Source organism: Amblyomma americanum, chromosome 7, assembly GCF_052857255.1.
Source record: "Amblyomma americanum isolate KBUSLIRL-KWMA chromosome 7, ASM5285725v1, whole genome shotgun sequence".
Lineage (NCBI taxonomy): Eukaryota > Metazoa > Arthropoda > Arachnida > Ixodida > Ixodidae > Amblyomma > Amblyomma americanum.
The window spans coordinates 5,984,916-6,008,234 of NC_135503.1; the positions used below are offsets into that span (position 1 = coordinate 5,984,916).

A 23,319-nucleotide genomic window follows, 5' to 3' on the forward strand; every position below is an offset into this window, starting at 1 on the left:
ATGGAAATGAGGTGCTGATGCGGGGATTTCCTCGATCTCGCCACCTCCTCTCCTTCGACTGCCACACTCGCTGCTCGCTCGTTTTCCTCGCTTGGCGTCCGTACGGAAATATATATATATATATATATATATATATATATATATATATATATATATATATATATATATATATATATATATATATATATATATATATATATATATATATATATATATATATATATATATATATATATATATATATATATATATAAAGCGCGGATGCTGTGAGAGCGGTGCTGGCTTCGAGTCTGTGCGAAGCTACGAGCTGACTCCGCAGTCGCGCCTCACCATCCTGATGCTCGCGCAGGCCGCCACCCCACGCCACGGTTCGCGGCGTTTAGTGCACTCTGACGCTTTTGGGGCTATCAATTCCACTTTTGTTTAGCTCGCCCCAAACCCGCAGGGAAAAAATGCGAACGCGTTGTCGCTAATTGCATCAGCATGCCCCCGGATATCTCCGGAACGCGAGCATAATGCGATAATTTGCGGTGAACACTTTTTTTCTTCCTTACACGTTTTCTCCTCACTCGTATTTCTTTTACCTTTTTTATTTCCCACCTTGGTTTTTTCTATTTAGCCCGTTTGAAGAACAGCGCAAAAATTAAAGCTGATCACCACGCTCCTTGTATAGAGTGTATGAAAATTAAGGAATAAATGATCGTTGATGCAGATTTAAGATTTATTGCTCGTGCTTTACTCTTCAGAATTATATATGGGCACGACTTCCCTGCGTTCGGAGTTGAAGGTTAGGCTTTCGCCAACTCTATTATGCATTTCTCGACGTTTTTTAAGAGATTTGGCAAAGGCCTAACCTCTACTCACGAATTACCGCAGAAAGTATGAACTCCTGTTTTCAGATATTATCCTCGTTTAAGCGAAATATTATCTCTGTCATCAATATTTGAATAGAGGAAAGAAGAGACTGCTTTCCTTCTTTTCAGCTCAATCGAAATCTGTAAAGGCATCGATCGCCACTCTGTGTGCTGAATCAGCTCTAAAGAAGTTTCAACATCGCCTTATTAAAAAAAAATTTGCTTTCCAAGAATCCACACAATATACGTTGGCTACCATTCCTGCTCAATAAACGTAGTTGGAAGTAGCGCTTGTCCTGCTCCGGTCTCTACGTTAATAATGCGCTGAGAAGAACCTTCGAAATCGCACACGCCAAAAGAAACTAATTTAAGCCAAGGCGATAAATTAAAAAAGAAAGTATGAAGGCCTCAAACGAGAACGCGAAGGAGACGGCTTCGGAAGAGTAAACGGAACACGATGAGATTGACCGCACGGTAAATCGCGAAGGAAAGGTTCGCCGTGATGACGCAATGTAGCTTAAGTCGCTATATGTACTATCGGGAGAAAAAGTGGCATACTCCACTCAACGGGAGCCGAAGCAACGAGATATTGCATCGTAACGCTATCTACTGGCGGCATCTGAGATCCGGACAGACGATAAATAACCCTTTATTACCTGCAGGCGTGTTGCTTGACTCGTTTCAAGGTTTCGTGCTTTAGATGGCGTTACAATGCAGTTTTCCGTTGCTCCGGCTCCCGCTGCGTCATAGAGTTTCTTACTATTAACTAGAGGGAGAGATGGCGGCGCTGCACCTGAACCTCCATGAGCACGCAAAGCATCATGGGGCGATGAGCTACTTGGTGCGGGACAGTAGGTTTTTTTCAGGAACACAGAGTGGCGTTACTGAGATGTCCCATTCAGTATCCACGGAACGCTCCGCGCGCAGACGACTTCGGCGTAAAAGTAGTGTGCAAAAGCCATAGTAGCGAAAATGCAACAGCACACGACGCCAATAAAAGGTTTTTGCTGTCCGAAATACTGCGGAAAACCCTAAATGTTGAAGGAACTTTTTTTTCAAAAACATAATTCTATATAAATGTGCGCTTGGTAAACAAGAAATATTGGCTTTTCGGGTCTGCAATGCTTGGCCAATAGGAGAGCAAGACATCGCTTATTTTGAACAAAATTTGCATTCATATGCTTTTCTGCTCGTTTGTTACGATTTATAGACAGGATATTGAATGATAGGATATTCTTGTTTATCGAACAACGTTTGTTTTTTCCTTATTTTTCGGCCAAAAGTTGTAGTTCTGCAGTCGGTAGCTCTCCGCCCCATGATGCTTAGAGCGCCCGTGGTGGTGCAGGTGGTCTCGAGGAAGCTCCATGCATAGGCGGGGCGCCAGCTTTCCCTCTAGTTAATAGTAAGAAACTCTATGCGCTGCGTGGAGTAAACCAATTTTATCCCCGATAGTACAAAACACCACGCTGCATGCAAACGTGTCTAAGCGTCCGAGCTTAGATGATGCTGCTTTGATTCTTTATTTTTGGAAGTACACTGGGTGCGTAATTACATTTGGTTTTCAGCCTTTGTTTCTGCCGGTAAGGGCTGCGGAGAAGCCGGAAGTTCTCTATACGTGACAGCTTTCCGTCAGGGCCCCAGACCAGGTTTGGGCATTTGACGTAAATAAGCCCAGTGTGTAGATCGGACATTTATGGTTACCTCTGCTGATTATTAGAACCGTGTGCGCCCTGAGAGGTGGTGAAAATCCAAATTAAAGCCCGTTGTTTTGACAGAGCCACCCTCATCCTCCTCTGCGCTGGCACCCAAATGTTCGTTGTTACGGCACAACGCAATGTGCTTCAGTGGACCGCCATTCTGAATCACGGGCGACGTCTCGAAGTCTGCTGGTTGTTTTGTTTTTGTGACACCCGTCGTTTCGATGTATCAAAAAAGCCCACATTACAGATTCTTGCTGTGGTCCAGTATGTAGTTGCAAGGTATGTGTACCTACACTGCTCTTTGTTCATCTCTCGTATCGTTGATTTCTTCCTATTTTACCGTACACGCAGGCGGGCGCACTGTGTCGGCTGCTTGCACATTTTCGTGCTCCCTCCCTCCCATACTCACAATCGTGTTTCGCGCAAATCGCGAGTCAGTTTGGGAGGGGGGGGGGGGGGTGCTCCTCAAGTCGACATGTTCACATCGACGAGCTCCGGGAAGCGCCGCTACAAATACGCAGGGAAGCAAAAAGCAAAATGAAAAACTCCAAATGAGGCGCAGTCGTGACGTATTAGGACCTACTCCGCTCCTCCTCCTCCTCCTAAAACCGGAGGTGAAAGGGAAATTTCGCTTGGGAAGCCTCGTCGCTCGGGCGGGTGAGAGAAACCGACTCCTAGAGGCCGCGGCGGAGAGACGCGTGGCGAAATCGCTTGATTGCGACGTGCGACTGCCGTAGCTGTGCTGTTAATGATTCCTAAGACAAACACAGATTTGCGGCCGCGCACTTCTTGGACGATGCCTGATGACCCCCGAAGAGCAGCAAATCGACTGGAGAGTGGTCAGGGGCCTTTAAACCTAGTCCGGTACGCTACTTTGACAGAGATGTTCAAATACCCCGCAGTTTGCCGCGCATCTGTGCGCTGCTCAGCCCGCAGGTGTCCGGTCCACTAAGTGAGGGTGAAGAGGCAGAAGGCTCGCACCGTGCATTGTCTCACAGATGGCGCTCCCGAGGCACTGCGTCAGTTTGACGTCAAAAGATTAAGCATCCTTTGTGAAGCCGGTTGCCCGCTCTGCCCCGGCAAGTATGTAACCTTTCGTTGGCTGTAGCCTGGGGAGCAAGTCGACGCGCCACGCAAAGCGCTGCAAGCGGAGGCATTTATCGATGCCGTCTCTCAGCGGCGTGGTACGTCTTTTGTCGATATCGTGGCGCCTCACGCGTTGGCACAATCGACACAAAAAGCCGAGAGCTGCGTCAGACTTTGCGTTCCCTCTCCAGCGGGACTGCTCCAGCCCTTATGCATGCGACTACGACTAATTTGCGACGAGACGAGCAGTGAATCTTCCTCCAACGAATTCGTGGGTGTAGAAGGCGTTAATTCTGTCCTGGAGGGTCCAGCGACGGCTCGGATTTCGTGCGGAGACTGACGCACGCACTCGTTTGCGGCGAATGTGCTGGTAAGCCACGAATCTTTCACTTAACTTTCCCCCTTGACCACGGGAGTGTGCTCGCAACGGACCATTTCCGAGACGAGTAACTCGCGCTGCCGCATAGTTGAGTGCTTTTGCTTGCTCAAGGAAACTTACCATGCTAACATGAAGCGTTGTATGATGCTGATTTGAACGATTTGCCTAGATTGCCTACAACCAGTTACATTTGTAACCGGCAGGAAGTAAGAAATTCGGCTCTTAACGGACCACGCCCCCCCCCCCCCCCTCCCTTTCAAGAGAAAGAGAGGCACCCGCTTTTTCTTTCGGTATTTTCATGGACGATTAACGTTACTTCTAATATGTCGCTGTTATTCTTCATCCTTGCACGAAAAATCACGTGGCTGACGTTTCATTCCATTTTTGTCGAACAAGTAATAGTGATTCATGTAATCGGTACAGACAGGACCACAGGACGAACACAATACAGAAAGTACATATTACAGGAAAATCCTCAACGGTCAGCGAAATGTATTTTTGGTTAAAATTTGTTCGCACTTATGTAGACTCTATAACTAGTTCGAACAAATCAGAGTCTGAATTTTCAAAGCGACTGGCCTGTTACAACAACACTTACGATATTTTGCTCCGTGCTATCAGTATTACCGTAACCACGGTTCCGAATCATTCACGGAAAACTTATGCGATCAGCCTCGAAAATTCGGCAGTTAGAGATCTCCACTTCAAAGTCAGCTGGCAGAAAGAGAAGGTATTGATCACGGGAAGATGACGCAGTACATGCATATGATGTCCTACATTCTTCTACTGGTGTTTGCAGTTAGACGCTTGTCTTCGCCGCCGACAGTATTATGATTACGCCACAGTGCAGTCTCTTGCACGATGCAGGAAGGCTACACCCTGCTTGTTTTTCGATCAGACGTCTTAGTACTTGCTTACAGATGAAAAGTAGGCGTAACCAGTTAAAACACGGGCTCGACAGAGCGCAGGTAGTTCTACAAACCGAGAGACATGCGAAGAAAGTTCAATTTTTTTTTTTACTGAGAAAATCTACCGCAAGGAATTCCTTCAGAAGTTAAAATGGTTTTAAGTTGTACTTCGCAGACTGATATTTCTGTCATTCACGGAAGATCGTTCAGTAATAGTAATGCCGATATTTAATTAATATTTATTTAGAAGCAGCGGCCTATGACGGAGCTGCGAGCTGGGCAAACTTTGCAGTCAGTACAAATAGCGGTCATAGTTTCTAAATATAGACATGATAATCGAATTTTGAAAATGCACGCGTATTGGACGGCTGCTTATCGGTGGCTTTAAGCCGTCAAGGCGTCTGTTTGATTTAGATGACAGCCACGTTACATATATTTGCTTTCGGAGCGCAGCAGCTAATAACGTCTTTCATATTGCATTGATATTATTTTTATTAGTGAAGAAACATGACCAGCCGGCGTTCATGGTGCAGAAAAATGAATACAAGGCATGTGCATGTGCGAGAGCGTTTCAACACAAGAATGAGACACGGTTTAAACATGGTTGAGGAACGCTTCTTGAAACGGTGCCGATCTTTCGAAACGAAGTCTTCCCCGCAACACAAATGGGGAAGATAGGCATGTGGTGGCTTTTCAGGTTTCTGCAGAGGGACGTTTTTGTTGCTAGATCTGTGCAAGTCGTTTCTTATGAACGTCTGGGAGCGCGAAAGGTCTTCGATATCGAGTGTTGAAAGCTACGTGCCCTCGTGACGAGGAAACGAGTGGTGTGCATTACGGAATGCTGGCCACATCTACGACTGCTGATTGGCTGTCCTTAAGCGTTCGTGCATTGCTGAAGAAGATGTATTATGGATATGCTACTTTGATAACGAGAAATAATATTCCCTGTGAAAATGTCACACTGATCTACCGCCTCACGAATTCATGAAAACATCTGTGCGCCGGAACACGGCAAAAATATTTTAAGACGAGTCACGGAGTAGCAGCTGTGCCTTGCGAAGCATCCGAGTGAGCAGCGGAGATTCCTCAAATGTCAGGAAGGTCTCGGGCCAAGGAATCTAAATGATCGCCAGCGTTCTTGGACAGACATGGATGGGCCGAAGGGCGCAAACTTCAACAAGATTAGTTACTGGCGCGACTGGATTTGATGCACCAAATACTTAATAGGGCGATTTTTTGCGAACTCGCGTGATGCAGAGACGTCCTTTTCGGCCTTCCTCAGCACGTGTGTGTCTAAGCGTAAAAGTGGTGCCCAACAGGCTTCGTGTAGAGCGAACTGCACGCCTCCCAATTGCATGCCCGTGTTCTCCAAGCAGAACTAACAAAATACACATATCCACAGCACATGGTATACTGCCTCTACCCGTACGTGTCTCGAAAGCGAGCTGGCAGCATATTGGAGAGCAGGAAACTGGTTTTCGACAACTTCCTTCCCCTCCAAAACCTTTTATCACTTTGTTCCACCGTCACGTATACTCAAATAGCACCAAGATTCCGGCTGGGCTACATCATGTGACAACGACTCGCTTCCGGGAATGGAGCTCGGGGCAACTATCAGAGTTGACGCATGGGGTAGTAGATGGGAGGGGGCGGCCTCGCATGTAAAATTCATTTTTAAAACCTTAATTGGTTCTTAAATCCGAAATTTCTTCTTACGGAATGAGGAGGCGTCGACGTATTCCCTCTCTCTCTCTTTAGCTTGTTTCGCCGTATTCCGGACATTACATTGACCCTACGCACATTAACTACATGACATGACCTTACATGACATTACATAGTCCACGCGTACGAGTCTCGTTTGTTGACCCTCCCCAGCTCCGATCTAAGGTCTGACCTTCAGGCTCATCGTTAAACCTAACCCCATTTTTGCGTCCCGCCTGGAACCCCACCCCGTTTGTCTGTAAACACGTTACGTTTCCTTCAACGACGATTCCCCCGCGGTTTCGCGTAGAGGGACCTCTGCAACCAGTGGCCTCCACCCCCTTTCTCCGTTTCAAGGGTGGGCAAAGCGCAGGGGACCCCGTTAGAATTTCCCAGGACGGCCGTGAAATCTACCCGCTTTACGACGGTGTGACTTCCCCCCGCCTTCGGCACCGGTATCCCTTTCCGCCAGCCTGGCTGCATGGTCGTATACGCAGCATGGCCAGCGCGTTCACGAGCGTCAGGCCGGTAATACGTGGTACATCCTTCGCCCCAGGGCCTATCAGCCAAATGGGACGAAATATATGACCGACCCCTGGCCCCGACCACCGCGGCCCGATCATGCGAGGAGATCAGCGTGGTATAAAGAGCGCCTAGTGTAAACCGCCGCCAGCGTGCAGCCTATAACGGCGCTGGCTCGCTCAAATAACGGCGCGTTTGAGGCTTCGTCGTTTGTTAGAGCGGCAACAGGGTGCGGAGGGGGCGCTACTCCGAACTGAAGCCGAGCGGCCGGCATATCACCTCGCGGTGAGGCAACATGTAAGTAAACACTATACGTCGAGAGAGAGCGAGTCATTGTTTGCTCTGCTCCTCGTACAGGTGCATTGAGATCGGCCAGTTTCCTCTTTTGCAGCGCTCTGTTTTCTTGCATTTATTTTCTTTTGTGCCAGGATGCTATCTCATTAGCCTCTGGCAAATTCGTGGTCATTTGATCGATCGGCACGGCTGTGGTTGCATTGAAGCAGGCCAACTTCATTGTGCTTCTAGATTTGACAAGTTCGTTGACAGCGTGAGGATTGGAGTTTGACATGGTGGACCACTCCATCTCCATTACAGTGATTATTGTTTGTATCTCTCTGGTGATCAGACACTGACGCTATGCTACAAGGTTTAACTTGCATAGCCGGGTCGTCTTTTATGGCCGAGCTGCGACTGCAGGAGAGCGAAACATTAGGCTGCTTACCATTCGTGTGCTTGAAGGTACGCACAATACAACGGCGCGGCAGCTTAGGCGATGCCAACGCAAACGCATTTCAGCCGCGAACACGGAAGCGAGGGGCGTTCAGCGCTATATAGAGTAGAACAGCAGCGCGGCAACAATGTTGCGCACATGCGCATTGAGCTTACCTCAGAGCGCATCTCGTGAGCGGAGTGTTTTCGTACGTGTCGTCCGCTATGCATGCATTCTATTCTTCTAGAACCGGCTTATACGCTATCAGTGGCGACTGCAGAAAGCACGAAAGACAAAGTCATAAATATAGATATGAAACGCTCAGTTCTTTACCTCTTACCTTGCACTTGAGTATTAGCAAAGCAGCACTCTTAAAACTGCCACAATTTATCTTTTTTCACGAGTTCCATCGCCTGCATTATTTATAAATGAAGTATTTTAGAACAGCTTCCAAGAACACGTAGCGTCTCCTCACACTGTGAACACAATTTGTATACATATCAAAAGAGGCCGTGACTTGAACCGTCCCCATGAATAACAATAACATGACAAGAATCGGGGGATAGTTATTTGTGGTGCACGTGCTTCGTCAATACTTTCGCTCCTTCCTGTATCTTTTGCCTTTCGGGCTGTAAACCGTTAAGCACGATTCTCTGCACCACAAATACTGAGTTTCACTTTAATGCTGATGGTAGCGCAAGTACTCTCCAGGCGAAAACATTTGTTTTTTCAGAACACAGGCCACAGCAAGACGCTGTCCGATTTCAAGTTGGTACAGAAATGTGCAAAAATGTATTTTACGCTCCCCCAAACGAAATGCCGAGAAAAAGTGGATGTGTTCACACATGCCACTGCACAGGCCATTTTGTGGTGCAAGCGCCGATGCAGCACCTCTTCTATTTTTTCAATGGTAGCTAGATACGGCTGATCCAACCGATCAATGCCCTCTCCTATCCTCCTTTCCTACTCTTCCCCGTAGGCTAGCCTTCGCCTCTGCGCCACGGCTGTGGGGAAGAGGACCGCCCAGTTCAGCATCTTTGTGTGGCTGTCAGCTGTTGCTGCCGTAGTCCGAAAGTGACTCTTCCGAACTTAAATCATGTGGGGTGCGCGCGACACGGTGAAGGCAGAAACGCGACAGATGTGACACCTAATGCATGGAAAAAGCTGCAGTTTCAAGTGACGCTGATACTACACAAGTGAGTCCCATGAGTGGCTTTAATAGCAGGCCACATCATTTGATAGCAGCGAGAACTGAGTTAGCTTCACGGCACCATTTTGAAGCCAACAAACCTCAGGAGCGCTTTGATCTCGGTACCGGCATCTAAAAAAAAACAAAAACAACTGTCTTGTTGCCAAACGCGCCAAGGCAGGAAAATATTGCTGATAGACGCAGCCTGTTGTTTCAGGAGCAACAGCTGGCCCGAGATCAGCGCCGAGCTAAAAAACGGGCTTCAAAGGCAGCGTTACTTGGCAGAACAGCGGCGTAAAACGTAGAGGAAAAACAGAAGACAGTCCTTGGAGTCGGTGAGAGTGTGCTGGAAGCTGAGGGCGTGTCTATCGGCACATCGATTTGGCCCTGATCGATTGCAACGGCGCCGTGTCTCGCCACTCGGACCGTGTAACGGGGCCGTCACGGCGCCATTTCGAATCGACGACTGTCTGCGCCGCCGTGAGCGCCCTGTCAACGACGCCATCCATCGGCAGAGGCGCCCGTGGACCGCCCGCGCTGTGCGTGGGGCCGATCCTCATCGGTCAAGTTAGGTTTGTCCGAGGTCGTCACGTCGAGGCCATGCAGGCACGGCCGCATAACGGAACCGGACTGGCTCGCTTGTTTTTGTGCAAAGGCTGCAGGGAACCGCGTCCATGGAAGACGCCTTTTTATGGGGCGCTTTGCGAAATGCGGCGGTACGGGCGAGCAAAGTAATGGCGAAAGATGACCCGCCATGGTTTTGACGTACTACATAGTCTGTAAAAGTGCAGCTATACTGATGGGTTGCCTAGTTTGGTTTTGGAACATTACAGTAGGCTGCCCTACACCTCCCAGCCTTCTTTTTTCCCCTTCTATCTCTCTTTCTTCGGTTCAGGACAATCCCCGCAGGGATAAGGCACTGTGCACGAGGGCTGATAATTTTCGCGCACTGAAATGACTCAATGCTTCCGCTGCCTGATTAGAGGCCGTGATTGCGCCTCGGCGCGCAACTCCGGTGCGCTGCCAGCGCAGACGTCTGGACATGTGGGCGAACAAGAAGGTGTAGTACAGCCCAATAATGTAAAATGAATAAAGGGAAATATTAACTGGTGCCGTAAAAGCCTTACCAAGGGAAGATAATTGCGGCTTTGTACTGGGATTGCACTGCTTGCCAAGAGGTGCAGACAAAAGTAAAACAGAATGATAAGGGGAAGTGTTTACGTTAAGGAAAAAGTGTCACTGCATGGGGGGGTCGAACTGTGCTTCTTGGGTGTCGGTGATTTGTATCATGAGCCCGGTTCGGTGGCTCTGCATATGTTCCGCTGCGGAGTGTGAGGTCTTGGGTTCGATTCTCAGCTGTTCCTGACTCATTTATCTGGGATGTGCGAAAATGACTTTTGCACAACCGAATCGACCCGCCGCGGTGGCTCAGTGGTTAGGGCGCTCGACTACTGATCCGGAGTTCCCGGGTTCGAACCCGACCGCAGCGGCTGCGTTTTTATGGAGGAAAAACGCTAAGGCGCCCGTATGCTGTGCGATGTCAGTGCACGTTAAAGATCCCCAGGTGGTCGAAATTATTCCGGAGCCCTCCACTACGGCACTTCTCTCTTCCTTTCTTCTTTCGCTCTCTCCTTTATCCCTTCCCTTACGGCGCGGTTCAGGTGTCCGCCGATATGTGAGACAGATACTGCGCCATTTCCTTTCCCCCGAAACCTATTATTATTATTATTATTATTATTATTATTATTATTATTATTATTATTATTATTATTATTATTATTATTATTATTATTATTAAACCGAATCGAATACGAAAATGCGAATAGTGAAGCTTCGCCGCCGAACTGAACAATAATCGAACAGTGATCGCACAGAGTGGAACACAAATCGAATATTCGTGCGAATGAATACTTGTTACTTATGGGAATATTCGTACACGATGAATATGCGTCCGATACGGCGAAGCGCTGGCGACGTCGGTGTGGTATTGCACTTTAACTCCAAACTCATGGAGTTATAGCTGTCCAAACACACCGCACTCATCTCAACTAGGAAATACGCAACACAAAGTCAGTGTGTAGTCTCTATAACTGTCATATCATTAATGCGCTAAAATTATCTTTTCCTGTGGAAGATGACAGCGAATAAATCAGCGCCACATCCGACCACAGCTGAGAGCTATGAGGCATGGCGTCAAACATCGCGCATCAAGGCAGGGCCAGCCAGAGCTGTCTGAACCTTGCCGTGTCGCCCAATGAACGCCGCAGCACGAATGGAGCGCGTCGTGGCGCGGACGTTCCATCTTTCGCAGCCAGGTCGCGGCACTATGCTGTGCTGCTGCTATGTGGGCCTTGTTGGAGCAGTCGCCAAAAAAAATTGCGCTGTGCCAATTATTCAAGAATTTGGCAACATATTCCACTAGTTTCGAACTATTTTTAACATGTGCTACTTGATTGGTTCAGCGAATCGAACAGGATGATATTCGAGTCGCTTTTTGAAAATTTCGAATATTCGCACAGCCCTAATTTTTTTGGTTGTGAAAAGTAGCAACTCCTGTTATCGTATCTAGTATCTGCCCTTCTCATGCCTGCCCAGAACAGCGCGACGCCCTTGTAATTGTTGTGGCCTACTACTTGAACGAACTGCTGTCTTGCCAGCCGTCGCTTTTTAGTGGGCCTGAGTGTTATGATTTGCACCTTTTTCATCAAATATTTGATTCGAACCAGATTCCGTATTCTGAGTGTTTCCTACAAGCCACTTACGCTTTACCTCGAACCCATACCTCCCCTAATGGTTGGAGTGCCATCACACCGAAAGTTCCGCTGCTGCCACTCAACGGCTGTGCGTTCTGCTGCTGACTCCAATGTCGCGGGTTCGATCCCTGCCGCGGCGGTCGTATTTCGATGGCGGCGAAATAGAAAAAAAAACGCATGTGCTGTGTGATGTCAGCGTAAGTTAAAGAACCCCAGGTGGTCTGCATTAATCTGAAGCCCTTCACTACGGCGTTCATCATAGTCTAAGTTGCTTCGCAACGTTACCCCCCCCCCCCCCCTTTCTCTTCCCCCGCTCTGTTTTGCAATCCACAAAAAATCAGACTGAAAAGTCATTTGCTCCGACTCCTTCACAACAAAAGCGACAAAGAAATAATAACCAGAAAAGCAGCGAGACCATCTACCTTTCTCGATAGGTGCGGAAACAAACATTTATAGAATGCTGCGAACACATAAATTTGCTCCCGGCGTTCCTCGTGAAGTCCGCAGACGACGGGGTATTACCTCCGTACCTTATCCTAAGAACGTACGTAACCACACGTAAGCTGAAGCTCTCTCCCACTTAGCCTTGAATTAGAAAGCAAAGCAACTCAGGTAAGAAACAAACAAGCTCAAAGTAAGCGGCTCAGAATTGCGAATACGACTCGGCTGCGTCTCCTCTTCCACTTATATCTCAATCTTGCCCACCTGCATAACACGCTGTAAGAAAGCTGCTTTAATCTCTGCGTACTACGTGCGTGCATATATGTAGGAAGCGGGGTGAGACGTTCTTCATTGGCCATTTATTGCAATTTTCTGCGAACACCCTTTCTTTCTCTTTTTCCGTTCGCGCAGCTGGTAACTCAATACAGTGTTTGCTCGGCGAAACCTATTAACCTTTCCGTTTTCCCCTCCCCTCCACTTTCTCCGCTTCGCGTCCTCTGCGGGCGAATCCCCTTCAAGTGGTCGGCGGGCCGTTGCGAAACGACTATTCAATTACCTGTTGTTCCTGGCCGGAACCAATCTGCTCGACGAGAAGTAAAAGGAAACGGCTCATGCAGGGAACTCGAATGCGGCGTGAGATTCAATCTGCGCGCCCGCTTTCCGAAGTGATCTAAAGATTTAAAAGGCGCGCCCTATCGAAGGCGAGAGAGTAAAGCGTCGCTTGCTTTCTTTTTACGGCACTATCGTCGAGCCTGGTAAGAAGACCCTTTCTGCTGTTCTTGAAGAATGGAACGCTTGCTTTGCCTTTGAGGACCGCTCGTGAAGATTTCAAGGTAGCTTTGAGCTAAATACAGGGGTGTCGTCGTGGAGTTTATCATCGTCGATTGTTTCAGGTGTCAGGAAGGAACACCTGGGAAAATTACAGGGGAATAAATGGAAGGTAGTAGAAGTAATGCGCAATGAACACGCAAAAGAAATCCAAGCACAGAGGATAGGGGAACTCATAAATCGTGTTAGTTAATGCTAGTTGAAATATGATCATAATATACGTAGTCATAACAGTGCCGTCGGTGGTTTCTGTGTGTGCCAAAGATTTTGTTTTTGCTAAATCATTGGTTTGTGATCTGCTTTCTTATGCTAAAGTGTCTCGGCGCAACAATACCGCAGGAAGTTGAAGCAAGCCTCTCTAACTCAATAAAGTAGACAACGTGAAAACAAAAAGTTGCTGCTACAGTCCTTGTGCCAAGACATTTTTCAAGATTACCTATAAGCTACCAGAATTTTCTGTCCCTGCATGGGTCATTGGCAATATTCTTCACAGGAGCGCAAAAAAGGTGGCGCCGTACATTTTACAGCGAAGCTGTCAGTGATTCACTCGCACTTGACCCATTTAGGGGCGCGACATCACGTGACTATGATGCCATAATTACGTGACCGGTGATGCCACCGGCAGCTAGGAGGCCGTCCAAGCGCGTTCCGGACTGGTGTTGGTGGAGGCTGTGCATTTAGCCGCCAATAGCAAAAGCACAAAGAGCTGTGCAGGTCAAATGCACGAATGGGAAAACATAATCGGAGAGGTAATATATTAATATTCCGCGCTTTCTCTATTTTATACCCCTGTCACACGGCATTCCTCGAAGGCCTTTCCAGCAAAGGCACCTTTTTTCACAAAATGAGCGAAAGCTTAAAGGAGCAGCGACTTAGCTACGCGGTGCAACCCAAAGGTGAAACAGTCGTTCAGGCATAGAAGCCGATGCTGTGCACGAGGCGGCTGAAGTGAGTTTTTAAAAATTAAACTCATTGTTAAAGTGTAAAAAAAAATAAATTGTGTTCATTCGTTGAGCTCAGACAATTCCTTTTTATTCTGAGAGCTTCCTTAAAAGTACTGCAAGAGCTACTCTCATCATTAGCAGCAGGTATTGTGTATTGCCTTGGCCACTGCAGGGGCACTCGGTGTTGCTGCAACACTTTTACTGTCTTGAAATATAGGCATAAAATATAAACACCCGCACAAAAAGCAAAGCCAGACACAGCTTTTGTATTTTTTAAGATGTTTTCAAACATTGTTGGCTGCCTCTATTTTTTTTCATCGCTTTTACTTTTTGACGTTGGACGGCACTGCGATCACAGGTTCTCTTTGGGCTCCAAAGGTCCCTGACGGGCGCCTTCGCCTCCAAGGCCCTCAGCGGCAAAGGCGCAGAATTTGTGCCGTGTAGCTGCACTCCTTACGCCTTTATCCTGATTCTCAAAGCCTTTGCGGTGCCCGTGTGACAGGGGTGTTAGTTTCAGTCAGAAATCAGACTCAAATGCGATAAATGAAATGGTATCGATGGCCTGGAATGTCGCAAAGCGACAAGAAAGGAAGTGTCGAGAAAGGGATACCAGAGGGCATAAAAACAGGACGTACAGTGAGTAACGGAGAGAGAGGGGCGAGGAGGTCGCCGTAAGATTACGCAATGGGTTTTCATTCTCCGCCGGCGTGGCTCGTTACCCATGCGCCCACAGCAATCAGCACGCTGACAGACAGGCTGGCCTTGAGCAGAGGGAGAGAGAAAAAAGGCGGTAAAGAATATGCGCCACCGGGGCTTGATGACGAGCGCCGTGCCTTCCTTGGTTGTCGCTCTCGCGACGCGCCGCCGCGGTGAGATCCATTAGGCATGAGGAACGGGCGGCGAACCCCCGCTGGCTACAGCGCCATTCCTATTTCTGGCGATCGAAGAGCGGCCTGCCGTCGACCAGGACGGTCGCCTGCCGAAAACGACGCTGCATATGCAGGGGAGGCGTTCGCCGGCCGAAATATATGGCCGGGGGAGAGGCTCCGCTCTGATAGCGCCGCCAAAGCAATCGACCAGAGCGACGAAAGAAAAGGGCGAGAGGGAGCGGGCGAGTGAGGGCGAAAGCAGCGTCTGCATGCCAAGGTGCGGCTCGTAAGCCATCCGGCTGGAAGTAGGCCTTGTCGATTTCATCTTGGGACACCTTTTGGGTCGAGTTTGGCGCATTAGCCTGGACCATTGATGGCGTCGAAGAAAAAGAAAAGGCGCTCTGGGATCCTTGCCCAGGTGAAAGAACTGACTGAAGAAGCTATCGCCGCATTAGCTTAGTTGTTATGGCGCACGGCTGCTGACCCGAAATACGCGGGTACGAGCCTGGCCGCGGAGTTCGAATTTCAATGGAGGTGAAATCCTAGAAACCCGTGTACTGTGCGATGTCAGTGGACGTTAAAGAACCCCAAGTAGTCGAAACCTATCCGGAGCTCTCTAATATGGCGTCTCTCATAGTCCATGTGTCGCTTCGGGACGTTAAACTCCACAAATCTTTCACTCCATCCTCCCTCCCTTCCGTCGTGGCACGGTGGAGATATCCACCAAGAAATGAGGCGCCTACTACGCCTTTCCTTTACTTGTAAACAATTTTCACGGCAACTTTGTCTAGCCGTGTGTTTTACACAATATTAATTTCTCAAAGGATGGAGAAACCCTCCACATAACAGTTAGCGTTCCCTTCTGTTGCATTTAGCGATGCATAACGAACCAGCAGAAACTGGATGAGCGAAGAAAGCGAGGAGAGATGAAGCACTTCAAGCTCTTCATCCAGGCCACCAGCTGGCCGTGTCCACTCCTCCAGCGTACCCGAGGGATGGTCCTATGTTACAGGTGTCATCTTTCTCCAGTTTGCAAGTTCCAGATGAAGTGCTCACCGCCGAATGGTGGTGTCTTAAACTTCCTTCTTTCAATGCCACCTTGTAGGTTCTCGGTTGGTCCTTTCCATCTGTCCAAACGCAGGCATTGTGATATCAGAAAGAACAGAACGTGGCTGGGAGAAACCGCTGCCCTCTTGAAAAACGGCTATTATTCGAGCGGGAATGTCGTGCAGTTATTACACTTGCACTTAGCCGTCGAGCTAGGCTAGCTTTTTTGGTAGCATCAACGTATGCAGCTCGACGCATTTGGCACGATGGTGGCTGCGTTGGCACTTCTGCAGTAAAACTTGAAAAAATATCCCTGTTGTCCTGCTGCCAAAGCGCCTGTGTCCAACGTCAGAGATTGGGGTGGTTTGCTAGAGGGGTGCGCGATTTGTTCTATTGCGCATACTCGTCAATCCTGTATGGTATAGGTGAAAGTAGTAGACCAGAACGATACAGAGTAAGAACGATAGTAATAAAAAATCCTTAATCACGTGATGCTCCGGAAAGAATTCCATGACAGAATGGTTCGTCCGAGAAGGGACACAGTGGGATACCGGTTCATGCGACAAAGGCCAGCTATATGAAAGTTTGCTTGGACCAGATGCCCCCCCCCCCCTTTTTTTTTTGATGCGGAAGAACTTCAAAGAGATAGCTATAGACGCACTAAGCCGCCAGGACCGTAAGCTGGTGCTTTTTCCCCCCACCATGTCGTTCAGCGCCGATTGTGTTCGGAAGTTCGCAGCGATGGTTAGAACAGTGTTATTACCTGTGAAAAGTCAGGGCAAGGACCTAGCAATAAATGTAGTTGCAGGTCCTTGAGTGAAACACAGGCATACATTTGAATGCCGAAAGATAGTCGAAGCGACAGTAACGTGAGGAAGAAAGGAAACGAAGAAGCGGGGGCAGATAGGAAGAGCAGAATAAACAAGACCCCAAAGATGTGCCGACGCCAAACGACGACAAGCCCATAATGGCGAGAAGGGAAGGTACGTCTCGCGGTAGCAATCGGCAAGCAGGAGACAAAAGGTCATACCGGCACGTTGCGCGAGGGAGCCGAAGAAAAGAGGATGGAAACGCCGATCCGCTCAACGCGGCCGTCCTTTTTGATTAGGCGACGCATTTGTCCCCGATAAATATTCATCGGCCGGCAGAGACGGGGCAGCCGTCAGTGGTCGTTGTCTTTCGCTGGTGACGCTGGCGAAAGGAGGGCTGAGGAGAGGGTAAGAAAGGAACGCGAGAGGGAAAGATAAACAAGAAATGGAGCGGAGAGCAGCACTTCGAGGAAGTAAGAGAATTTGTCTACTTAGGGCAGGTAGTGACAGCTGATCTGGATCATGGGGGGGAAGTAGCTAGAAGGATAAGAATGGGGTGGATCGTATTTGGCCGCTTCTCTCAGATCATGAATGGCAGTTTTCCTATATTCCTCATGAGAGAAGCATACAACAGCTGTATCTTACCGGTACTCACCTACGGGGAGGGAACGTGGAGGCTAACGAAAAGGGTTCAGCTTAAGGAAAACGCAGCGAGCTATGGAGAGAAAAATGATAGGTGTAACGCTAAGAGACCGGAAGCGGGCAGAGTGGGTGAGGGAACAAACGCGGGTTAATGACATCCTAGTCGAAATCAAGAGGAAGAAATGGGCTTGGGCAGGGCATGTAATGCGAAGGCAAGATAACCGCTGGTCCTAAAGGGTAACGGAGTGGATTCCAAGAAAAGGCAAGCGTAGCAGGGGGCAGCAATAAGGTGGGCGGATGAGGTCAAGAAGTTTGCGGACATACGGTGGTCGCAGCTGGAAAAGGACAGGGTTGATTGGAGAGACATGGGAGAGACGTTTGGACTCTCAAGCTGCTGCTGATGATGATAGCGGGTGATGACGATGATGACAGCGGCAAGTCATCTAAGATGCTCGATTCGCCACCGCAGCTTATGTCGTTATTCACTTAGCTTATTGCAACCCTTTTGCGGCTATCACGGGAGATATGTGGTGGATTCGGATACTATAGCTTGTACGTTCGCTTCCGATGCACCTTGTTTGAGGCAAATAAAAATGATTCATTTTTTACGCCAATGAAAGCAAACTTCCTGTTACTCGCGCCTTGCTGGTCCGTCCAGATTTTTTGATTATTCGAATTTGAGCTAGAAAAAAGGAAAAAAACTATATTACAGGGAGAAGCTATTTATACAGAGAAAACATGCCTACAAGAAGACGACTGTCTCACATGCATGGGGTCCTAACACACGCAAAAAAAGTCCTGCTTTTGCTTGAAACAAGATTGAATTTAGTGTCAAGTGCAGACAGAAATGACTCATACACGCATGTCGACAAATCAAGCATTCATCCTCACAAAACAGCGAGTTATGATTCTTGGGCCGTCAGCCAGCTGCTCTCGTTTTTTTTCTCGTCCTTTTTTTCCGTCGACAACAGCTTTCATGCTTTATGCAAGGCGATACAGGTTTCTGTCCCACTTTTCTCGTCGCTTTAGTTGCGTATTCACTCCTTTCATTCGCGGCGCACACCCGTCGGCGACATTTTGTTTGCCTTGTGCACTTTATTTTGAGAAAAATAATTCCGATGACGCATGTGTGATGAAATTTCCGACTCCTTTATCTTTTTGTATTTTTTTTCTATTTCACGTTCAACTACAACCGTTGTACATGACGCGCTCCCTTATAAAAATGGTCTATAGACAGTCTATAGCCATCCGATAGACTCTATTGCCTTCCAATAAATATTTAATTTTGTCGATTCATAGTCTACAGACTGTAAGAAAAAAAGCATAATGAAAGTATATGGCCATAAATCTATAGATTGTCCATAGACTCTCTCTGCGATAATTTCTGCCTATAGACTGTTCTCTAGAGTTTGTCTATAGAAAGTCTATAGACTATAGACCATTACAGAAATTTATACAATCTATGGACTGTCTATGTACTGCCTAAGTAAATTTTTGTAACGGTCTGAACTAATGAATTAACGCGGTTCGCCAACCAACCACAGTTTCAAAAAGCGTCTTTTAGAAAGTAAAAATATAACAAGTATCGCATCTTGAGCAGATTAAAAAAAAACGGCGAATGTTTGAACGACACGGAAAGACCCCGCTGCAAGAAAAAGTAAAATACGCAGCTGAGAACGCATTCGGAGCTTCCGCTTTTTTCCTCCGCAAGTTCTGACCGCGTATTTTGCTTTTGCCGTCAACCTGACTCGGCTGACCTTATTGAGAACGCTCACGCTTATCGGAAAGGTTAATTATTGCTCATCGGCCGGATCGTTAGCCACCGCGCTGCGCCTCGACGGAAAGCAGTTAATAGGGCGCTAATTAGTATCGTCAGTCCTCCTTACCAGCTGCTTCTGTCTTCGAGAGCAGAGTATCATTTAGGTTTTCCCGCGACTCACATTATTTTCCATCTAGCCGTTTCTGCAGCTGGGTCCGCAGCATCTGGGCTTAGAACTCGTTGCAGCTATACGGTAAACTCGAAGCGCACGCCATCATGACATTTCCGGCAAGCAGCACTCCTGCATGTGCGCTAAAGAAAGAAAGATTGCGTAGACGGAGCCTTGTAGTTGCCGAATGACGTATTTTTTCTCTTTAATTGCGCCTGCCCTTATACGTTCGTTTAAGCGATAAATATGGTTTAACTCTTTCTAGTTTGTAATTTTTTATGTTTATGCGTTTATTTTCCTTAATAAGATCTTAAGCTTCCTTGATAGTCGCACGTGCTTAAGAAGACAATTCAGCCCCTAAAAAAAAGATTGAGTGAGGGGTATGAAGGAGGAATAAGAGACGCAGCTATGAACAGAACGTAAAGTAAATAAAACGGAGTGAAAACGCGGTTTCCAAGAATTCAGACGGTGGTTATTGGGCCAACTACGACTACCTTCTAGTGTGGTTATCACGCGAAGTGTCACGTACCAGGATCTGAGCGCTGGCTCCTAATTGTGCTTGGGCACTGTTGCCTAAATTGCTTTACGTGGTATTCAGTTTTGGTTAACTCACTCACAACCATTTTCACAGTGCCCTATGTGGGCTCACTGCCTTGACGGAGTGCGGCTCCTTTAAGCTTAAGCTTGGAGGCTAGAGGAAGTGCAACTGCCAGTCTCTTGAGCCTTTTTAAGTGCTGTGCCTGGTTTTGCATGTAAAGTAGCAGTTTCACAGGTTACTGGGGCGGTTTCTTTTTCCAATTTTTAAGGCTGCACTCATATGGGCTTCTGTAGTACCTTAATTTTACTAGGGTGATTGCCAGTCTTGATTGCTGAAGTGCTTTTTCAAAGCTCGGAGCGCGCTGACTTTCCTCTTATAACTCAACTAAAAACTCTCTCTCGCGACAAATTTCATGTTAACACGGTAAACAACGTGGTGTCGGTATTGGTAGCTGCAAGACGAAGCAATGCGGTAAAGAGTACAGAGCCACCTTTTTTACACCCTTCAGTCCTACTGCAATTTAGAGCCTTGGATTTTATTTCTCAAGTCCGCTGGAGAGATTTCGGCTTTTACCTTTCGGTAAAAATTCGAGAATGACGGTGGCTAGGTGCAAAACATTTGGAAAGCGGCTACACAAAAAAGAAAGAACCAAAGGAAATAAAAAGGAGAAAAGAGAATAAAATATCAAGTAATAACGAAAGCAGGGAATACGGCAGATTACAGCTTCGATGTCAGCTGTTTCGTGCCTTCAAAAAGTTGCTTCCATGGGCTGAAAGCTTACTATATACGTTCATAATGACTTTTTCGAACCATTCGTCACGCTGCAACAGGATAAAAGAGCTAGCTTTGTGAAGCCAGTGCCGCTAAATACGCACTTGATTAAAGATAGGAAAGCAATAACCTCTCTGCTGAAAAGCTGTTAGGGCACTTGCATTAACTTTCAAGAGGGTGATCCAGTACTGTTATTACTAATGGAGCTGTATTTAAAAAGGCCTATAGTTACAAACGTTATTAAAACTGAAGCGAAGACAGCACGAAAAAGAACAGGGACGGAGAAGAAACGACGAGGACTACGCTGAGCTTCCAACAACCCTTATTGTGAATGTTTCCACGCATAAATGCATCCTGTCTGAGCCGTGGTCATCGTCAACGCATGCGCAAATAGGTCAGCACTTTGTCGCAGAGGCTGATAGATGCGGAACGGACGCAGGCTTCCTCAAGGTTACATATCAGTTCCGATTCCACGATTTCTCTTGGGATGCGCTCTTTGCTCTTCGTTCCAATAAAAGCGGTATCAAGATCAGGGGAACAGTCCTTGTAAGGCAGACATAACAGCAGATTTATAAAGTTCGTATTGCGTGTAAGAGAAAGTGCCACATCCAGACTGTCCTTATAACTATTAGCTATAGCCGTTTGGCCAGAAATCGTTCTTTTTTTAAATCAGAGTTAATAACTCAAGTGAATCATTCTGGTAGCAGCACTGCGTCTAACTTTGGAACATATCTCGATATTGAATTAAATTAAGTGACCTTGTGACCGCTCTAAGCGCATATAATCCACGTGGAAATATTCCTTCCTCTCAGGACAGCTAGACAGGGGTATATGCTGTGCTGATCACCGGGGTGTCTGGGGACGTGGATAGCACTGCTTTGCACTCGCCAGGTTCCGTCCTGTGGTGCCTTTTCTTTTTTGCTTCGCTATATTCTTTCCGGGTCTCTCGGGTTCCCATACCGCCGCACTCTCCGTATATCTCTCGACTACGCTTTGTGCGCCACGCGTCGCGCTTTTCAATTTCAACTCGGAATGCAACGCTTGGAAAAAACGTACATCGTGCCCTCTGGGCACCGGGGATGGTTGCGTTTGACTGGAGCGGCCGTCACCGTTTTCACACACCGTTTTTGGTGGAGTGTGCAGTACCGAGAAAGCACCTGCAACACCGGAAAGGCAGGGTTTTTCGCTCGATTTCTTCTATACCTCATACTTCTTGGTTTTATAATGTGACTGGCATTATAAAACTCTGTGCAGCAAGTATTAGCTGAAGCATATATGTGAAGTACTTTTGGGAAACAAACATTGCAGGGATTAATCCATTAACAGTGGGAGCTTTTCGCATCTCTTAAGAGATGACACGGATGCGATAGAGATAGGAATGAATAAAAGCAGCATAGGCGTATTGCCGCCCTTAGCCCCCCCCCCCCCCTTCTCTGTGCCAGTTTGTTTGTCTGCAACCAAATTATCCCACTGCAACGTCACGTGAGCCATTAAGTGCTTCCCCTTTATGCTAGGGCGCCTCGAGCACTGTCTTACCGCAAAGCGGAGCTCCGCGTGTGTCCACGCCCGCGCTCACTGGCGGCAGAGGTAGGAAAAAGCACAACTTTCCTCCTCCTCCACACCCTCCCTATTTTCCTTCGGCCCGTGAAATTGCCTGGAAGCGGCGTGCACGCCCCGTGGCCGCGCCGGATAAGGGCCTGTTCGCCGCCTATACGGCCTCCCACGATGGCCCTTCGGGGGGTCGTCGTCGCTGGCTTTCCTCAACTCCCTCGCACTTTCCCCAACTTCCCACTCTCTCTCGCTTGCTGAATATTGCAGGGAGAGAGCGAGAGAGATGTGGGTCGCAAGAAGTGCACTAAAGAGTGCGGGAAATGCACGCGAACATTCGTAAAAAAGATCTGAAGGACGCGTTTTACAGAAAAAAAAACGGAAGACACAAAATAAACAGAAAGGAGGACGGTGGAACTTCATTGTGTTACACTAACTTTATTATGGCAGTTAGCAGCTTGCCGAGGGCCTTTTTACTTTTCATGAGTACGCATCCTTGCTCTGTGAGCATTCCTTCCCGTGCACTGCAATAACAACCGCCCATTTGTCGGCGCCCCACTTATTTAATAAACGGTTGGGAAAATTTTTAAATACTGAGGTGCCGGCGAGAAAGATATAAGACATGAAGCGCAGCTGTGCGGGTTTCGTGCGGTGACTGCAATTTTGATTAGACGGTAGCAGCGTGTGGACTTACGAGATAAAATGTGCAGCAGCGTAGCGGTGCGCTAAAGTAAGGTGCGTTATAGATGTAAGGAATAAAAAAAAATCTGGTAAATTTTAACACATGCTATTGGAGCGAGAGTTGGTGTTCCCTTAGAACACACTGGAGTGTTTCATGTCACCCCAATGTAACTAAACGTCATGCAGTGTACGCAATTGAATTGATGATGAATGTAATTGATTGGTTATCGTTTTTAATTAGCTTTTACACTACCGGAGTTACGAGAAGATGTTCGAATATAGGTTCACTGTGGCTTGCAAGCGCAAAAATTTAACGTGCTTTGTCGAGCTTAAAAAACAGGGTCGTCGCTAGAGATATTCAAGTTATAGTCGGCATAACAAAATAAACATCGTGCTACGACGTGCACGCTCACAGAATAAATAGGTCGTTCGTGCTCCTGGAATCGTCTCCCTGAGCTTACATGTTTTCCTG

General features: G+C 47.6%; 1 protein-coding gene across 5 annotated transcripts in view; it reads left to right on the forward strand.

The window, feature by feature from the left end:
• Positions 1-23,319, forward strand: part of LOC144098333 (potassium voltage-gated channel protein Shaw-like) — a 107,626-nt gene that overhangs the window by 27,263 nt on the left and 57,044 nt on the right. Inside the window, exon 1 of one of the 5 annotated variants that reach the window (XM_077630894.1) lies at positions 3,635-3,738. The exons of 2 other annotated variants lie outside the window; for them this stretch is intronic. The gene's annotated coding sequence lies outside the window, so the exon portion shown is untranslated. Of the gene's footprint in view, positions 1-3,634; positions 4,011-23,319 lie in introns of those variants that run through there. 2 more of the 5 variants (XM_077630893.1, XM_077630896.1) reach the window with 2 other exon arrangements.